Raw genomic sequence first — 6,000 nt, forward strand, 5'->3', positions numbered from 1 at the left:
TGCATTTATCACTGCTAGCATTTCTTTTTGATTGATGTGAAGGTGCTTTTCCTTTTGGGACCATTTGCCCTGAATGCACCTGTCTGTCATGTGCGCCCCCCAGGCGTAATCTGAGGCGTCTGTTGTGATGACTTGATTTGCTTGAGGCTTGCAGAATGGGAGACCTGTGTTTGTTTGACATGCTTGGGCCCACCATAGAAATTCCTGTTGCAAACATGGAATTATTGGTATTATTGTTTCCAAATTGTGGCTGTGTTGAGACCATAGGTTTTTTAGGTACCATTGAAGTTTCCTCATATGCAACTTTGCACATGGGATTAAAAGAATGCAAGATGCCATGAAGCCCAGAGCCTGCAGGATTTTCCTTGCAGTAAGCCTGGTACTTTTTGCTAGCATTTTGAAGTACTGAGTTAGTTGCCCCTGTTTTTCTGGTGTACGATAGGCCATCTGGGTGTTTGTGTCCAAGATGGCACCCAGGAAAGTTATTTTCTGAGATGGTGTTAGCCTGGATTTCTCTTTGTTGATTGTGTAAGAGACTGCAGTAACCGTGTTACATAAGCCAGATGTTCCAGAAGTATGTGCTTGCTGTCCGCTTGGATCAGGCAGTCGTCCAAATAAGGGTAAATTTGTATCCCTTGAAGTCTGCAGTAGGCAATTACTGATGCCAGGCATTTCGTGAATACTCTGGGCGCAGTAGATAAGCCAAAGGGCAATGCAGAGAATTGATAGTGGATTGAACCTGCAAGAAATCTGAGGTATCTTCTGCAGCTTTGTCTGATTGGGACATGCAGGTATGCCTCCTTGAGGTCCAATGTTACCAGCCAAAACTCCTTGCCCAGCATGGGAAGAAGCTGCTGTAATGTGAGCATCTTGAATTTTGGTGCAGTAAGAATGTGTTTAGGATGGATAAGTCCAAAATGGGTCTCCAGTCGGTTCCTTTCCTTGGTACCAGAAATAGCCTGGAATAAAAACCTTGACCTTGTTCGTGAGTAGGTACCTCTTGAATAGCTTTCATGTCTATGAGCTTTGAAATTTGTAGTTGTGCCTCTGCCCTTTGATTGTGTGGCAGGTTTGGCATGCCTCTCATTTTTGGAAGAGTGTGAAAATGAAATCTGTAGCCTCTGTTTATAACATCCAGGATCCATTTGTCTGTTGTGACAATATGCCAATTTCTTGTAAATAATGCCAGCTTTCCTCCCAAGGGTGCTGCCAGCTGAGACTTGCTTGGCATGGAAAGGAGGAAGTCATTGGGTTTGTTTCCTGTATTGTTGTGCACTGTCTTCGCCACCTCTTGCTGCTGGAGATTGCCATTTTCTGCCTCTATATGATCCTTGTGATTGTCCTCTGCCCCTTGTGCGCCTGTATCTACCTCTTTGGGGCTTGTCCGTGGCTGGAAAGGACCAGTTTTTAGAAGGCCAATTTCTGCTAAAACGTGGTGGTTGAACCTGTAGAAAAGCTTTGACAGTTTGCATAGATTTGGCTTTTTCTTCCATTTTCCGTAATATCTCCTCAGCATTGGTACCAAATAGCACATCCTTTTGTAAAGGAGCATCTAGAAGTTTAGCTTTCACATGATCAGGCAAGATTTGTTCCCTAAGCCAGGCATGTCTACGAATGACTGATCCTGTAACAGCAGCTCTACTTGAGGCCTCTAGGGCATCATAGCCACATTGTAAGGTGTGTTTCCCCACTTGTTCTGCACTATGCATCATATCCTGCAACTCCTTCAAATCTGGTTGTTCAGGTTGAGAAATTTTATTTCTTAATTGTGATAACAGAAACTGCTGATATTTAAGCATATGAAACTGACAATTTAAGGCCCTCATGGCTAGGGTGGCCGAGGTATATACCTTTTTTCCCCACCTTTCTAAGGATCTTGACTCTCTTTCGGAAGGTAGTGGATTCTTGGTAGTAGAGGCCTTCATTCCCTTGGAGCCTTGAGAAATGGTTTCAGGGTCAGCATTATGGCTTTTGTAAAGAAATTGGTGAGAGTTAGGAACTCTGTAGTACCTATCAGGCTTGACTGGGGCAGGAGGCAGGGAATCCGGATTAAGGCAAGCCTCCGAATAAACATCAAGTATGTCCAAGACAGGCGGTATTGCCAGAGGTCTGTGTTGAGGTAACAAAAGAAATTCCCTAAGTCTTTTCTTGGAATCAGAAAAGTCTTGGCCTTCCCAATGGAAGTGTTCCCTCAAGGTGTGCAAGGTTTCCCCAAAAGAAAAATCCTCAGGAGGAGATACAGAAGGAATGGACTGCTCTGCATCAGAATCTTCAAAAGGGGAGTAAGAGTGTTCCTCTATATCAGAATGTTCTGAAAAAATGGAGCCCTGATCAGAAGAGGGAGAATCTTCCTCCACTCTGGGGCTCTTGTCTGGAGGGGGTTGGGAACCCCTGATAAGAGTAATTAAATCCTCAGCCATTTTAAGCATCTGCTTTTTAGGCATGGGGCCTGGAGATGGGCCCTGTGCAACAGGCCTCTTGGGATGCCTGGCTGATTTGGACTTAGTAAAGGCCTTAATGGAAAAGGAAGATGAGGGTCTAAAGACACCATGGGTGGAAGTGGACCTGTCCACATTAGGAGGCTCAACACTCACAGTGGCTTCGGTGGTTGTAGTCTGGGTATGGGCCGAAGTACCTGCGGTCTCGGTTACAGAAGACACCGCCAAAGAAGTGTCGTCGGTAGTCAGGGACTGCATAGGCGTCTCGCTGAGAACCGGACCACGTGTAGCCGGTTTTGGCGTGGTGTCGGTGGGGACCGCGGACCTCGAGTGTCGGTCCTTGTCCTTGCGTTTTTTGGACAAAACGGTAGTCGGAGTCTCCAATGACATTTTATAATCAAAGGCTTTACCAAAAAAGTGTTGAGTGAACTCCGCCCGACGCTTAATAGTGCGTTTATTGAAAGTAGCGCAAAAGCGACAGCCCGAGACGTCGTGGTCTGGGCCTAAACAAGGTATGCAGAGGGAATGGAAATCCTTATGCGGTATTTGCTTCCCACAAGAAATACAATTGTTAACTTTTTCTGACATCGGTCTGAGGCAAGAAAAGTTTCCCCAACGGGGTACTTAGCTTTAATGAAGACTTCGGTTTCCAATTTTTCGTAAATTCAGGAGCTGGCCAACCGGCACTTGCGAACTGCTTCTGCTTCGGGCACCGCGCGGCAAAAAAGACTGAAGAAAATGGCGTTGGCTGTGTCTTATATACCCCTGCCTCACTGACGTCAGGAAAGAAAGTGACAACAACCGACGCCGGACCTAGACTTTGGAATTTGGCCGACCGAGTACCCGCCTGATGGCAGAGAACCCTTCTGTGATTACTGCAGCTGTATGCACGATGAACATCATGAAGGATGCTTCATGCTCATTCAAACGATGTATAAAAATCAGTAGTATACATCAAGACTATATATTCCCCATTCTGAAGGAGGGATGGGCCTCCTCAAAACTGATTACATGTATAGATCTGCAATCATAGGACTGCACACATATCTGCTGACCTCACAAGACCCAAACATAGTGAAAGTTTTGAAACATGGGGAGAATACATCTAAGATATCTGCTGACCTCACAAGACCCAAACATAGTGAAAGTTTTGAAACATGGGGAGAATAAATCTAAGATGACTTCCCTGCTTAGGTTTGCAGAAGCATATCAGCATCAAGCAGGAATGGAAGTCAAACCAGAAGTAGTTAAAAATCAGGCAGCAACTGAATGAGCCAAAAAAAAAAACAAAGGGAAGAATATAGGGTGAAGGATCAGATGAGAAGGCAAGAAATGTGGAAAATACATAAATGTAGAATGGGATTGAATCATTGAATGGGATGAGGAAGACAGATCTCCCTTCAAGGAGACACAATACAGGGATAGGGCTTTGGAGTGGTCTGTGCATGACATGCTACTTATGCCCCAAATTCTTTTAGGAAGAAACCTTTGTGGACACGGCAATTGTTGGATGTACATACCAAAGGGGGTATTGTACTCTATGACAGGTCTGATGAATGCTGAATACAGTGGAACAATGACCTCCTTTGACCTCCTTCAACCTAGATGCCATAACTTTCTTTGTAAGTAGCACAACATAGAATGATTTCCTCACTGCTGTAGACACATGATGGTCAAAGGCTAGATTACTGTCTATGTGTGTCCCTGTGTGCCTGACTACTGGGTTGACTCTTAGGGGTGTACCATCAATATGATGGTTAACAGGGGTGGATGACTTTCTGAAGGATATGATTATGTATTTATTTGCATTTAGTTTTAGTCTATAGCTCTGACACAAGTTATTTATCTTCATCAGCACTTCCTGGAGAACATTACTGTCGGTGGGGGAATTCTATGACTACTCCTAACTTGCAATTGTCTACAAATTTGGTCATCCAGAGGCCCTTGACATTGGCCTTGACTTTACAGAAGTAAATGCTAAAAAGAAGTTGTCCTGGGACCAATCTCTGATGGACTCTACTTGTGACTGACATCTTTGTTGAGGTGGCTTTCTCATTTCTATCTTCCTGGATCTTGTGAGCCAGTTGGATATCCATTGGATAACATAAGGGTTTGCACCTAACCTCTTGAGCTTATCAACAATGCCTGAGGGGTTGGGACAAGCTTAGGACTCTGTCCTGATGGTGTAGAGGATAAAGAAGATGGACTAGATCAAGACAAATAGAAAATAGTTGTACTTTTTAGGGGCTTTTTGCCCTTATGTCTTCCAGCCATCAAGCTGCCCTAGTCAGACGCTGCTCATTCATTCATTCATTCATTCATTCATTCATTCATTCATTCATACATTCATTCGTTCATTCATTCATTCATACATTCATTCATTCATTCATTCATTCATTCATACATTCATTCATTCATTCACTAATTCATTCATTCATTCATACATTCATTCAGTTTGTACTAGGGGACTTACCCCAGTTCATTATGGTGTGGCAAGGAACATCTGGAGGAGCCATCATACATACACCATGAGGCGTGCTTGTGTCCAGCATCCTGGGAATGAAGGCATTTGTATGGCTTACCCAACACTCCAGGCATGAAGACTAGTTACATGCATCACTACTAGTGATCCATCATGACTTCCACTGAGACAGCAAACTCCAGCACACTTGCTAATGAAGGCTGCTACTAAGTAGTGACTTGGTGAGCCAAAAACCTGCCCCAAAAAGGACCACCACAATGCCACCTCTCCTCTGAGGGTATTGTGTCTGTCTGTGTCTTGCTCTACTCCATCCACTCCCTGGGATGGAAATATATTTCATCTAGGAGGAACTCTGTTGTAGCTGTGGTTAATATATGTGAGTGTGACCAGTGTTCCTTTGCACATTGTTTGCAAGAGGCACTCTGGACATCTGAAGAGTCAGCATTATGAGTAAAGAGAGAAGTTACTTCCTAGAAAAGTTTCAAAAGCCAATCTAACACCTGTGGTCTAAGTTCTAATGATATTGAAGAAGACAGACAATGACCATTCAGACCTATTCTTATGGTGGTGCATAACTTTTCATTTCAACGTACAACCTAGGATGTTATTCCACTTATAAAATAATATGATTTTTTATATATATTTTTTTACATTCATTTGTGGGTTAGCTTAGTTTAAGTGCATTAAACATACTTTTATACTCCTTTGAGACAAAGGAATAATAAAAGTAAATACATCCTTATATTTGCAGAAGATAATTACTTTTTTTATTTTACATTTCTTAATCTAATTGTATTTTGACAGTCTTGCTAAATTTGTTAAAGCAAATCATATATTTTCCATTATTAATGAACCAAATACATTAGATGAAATAGATGTTCATTTCTTTATAAAACTTAAGGGGTCTTTATTTAGTATACTGCAACATTATTATTATTTTAAACGTGGTTTAAAAGAAGGAACTGGCTTCATTCTAAGTTGCATATAAGTAAATAAAACACAAACAGACATATACAAATTCCATAAATGACAGCCATGGCTGCATCAATAAACAGCGCAATCTCATTGTAAACCAAGTAA

General features: G+C 42.5%; 1 protein-coding gene across 5 annotated transcripts in view; it reads right to left on the reverse strand.

Annotated features, from left to right (window-relative positions):
- The window catches only part of PALLD (palladin, cytoskeletal associated protein), a 2,901,248-nt gene that overhangs the window by 49,880 nt on the left and 2,845,368 nt on the right, over nt 1-6,000 (reverse strand). The window lies entirely within an intron of this gene.

The sequence above is a fragment of the Protopterus annectens genome, chromosome 2.part1, assembly GCF_019279795.1.
Source record: "Protopterus annectens isolate FY-2018-M chromosome 2.part1, PAN1.0, whole genome shotgun sequence".
NCBI classification, from domain to species: domain Eukaryota; kingdom Metazoa; phylum Chordata; order Ceratodontiformes; family Protopteridae; genus Protopterus; species Protopterus annectens.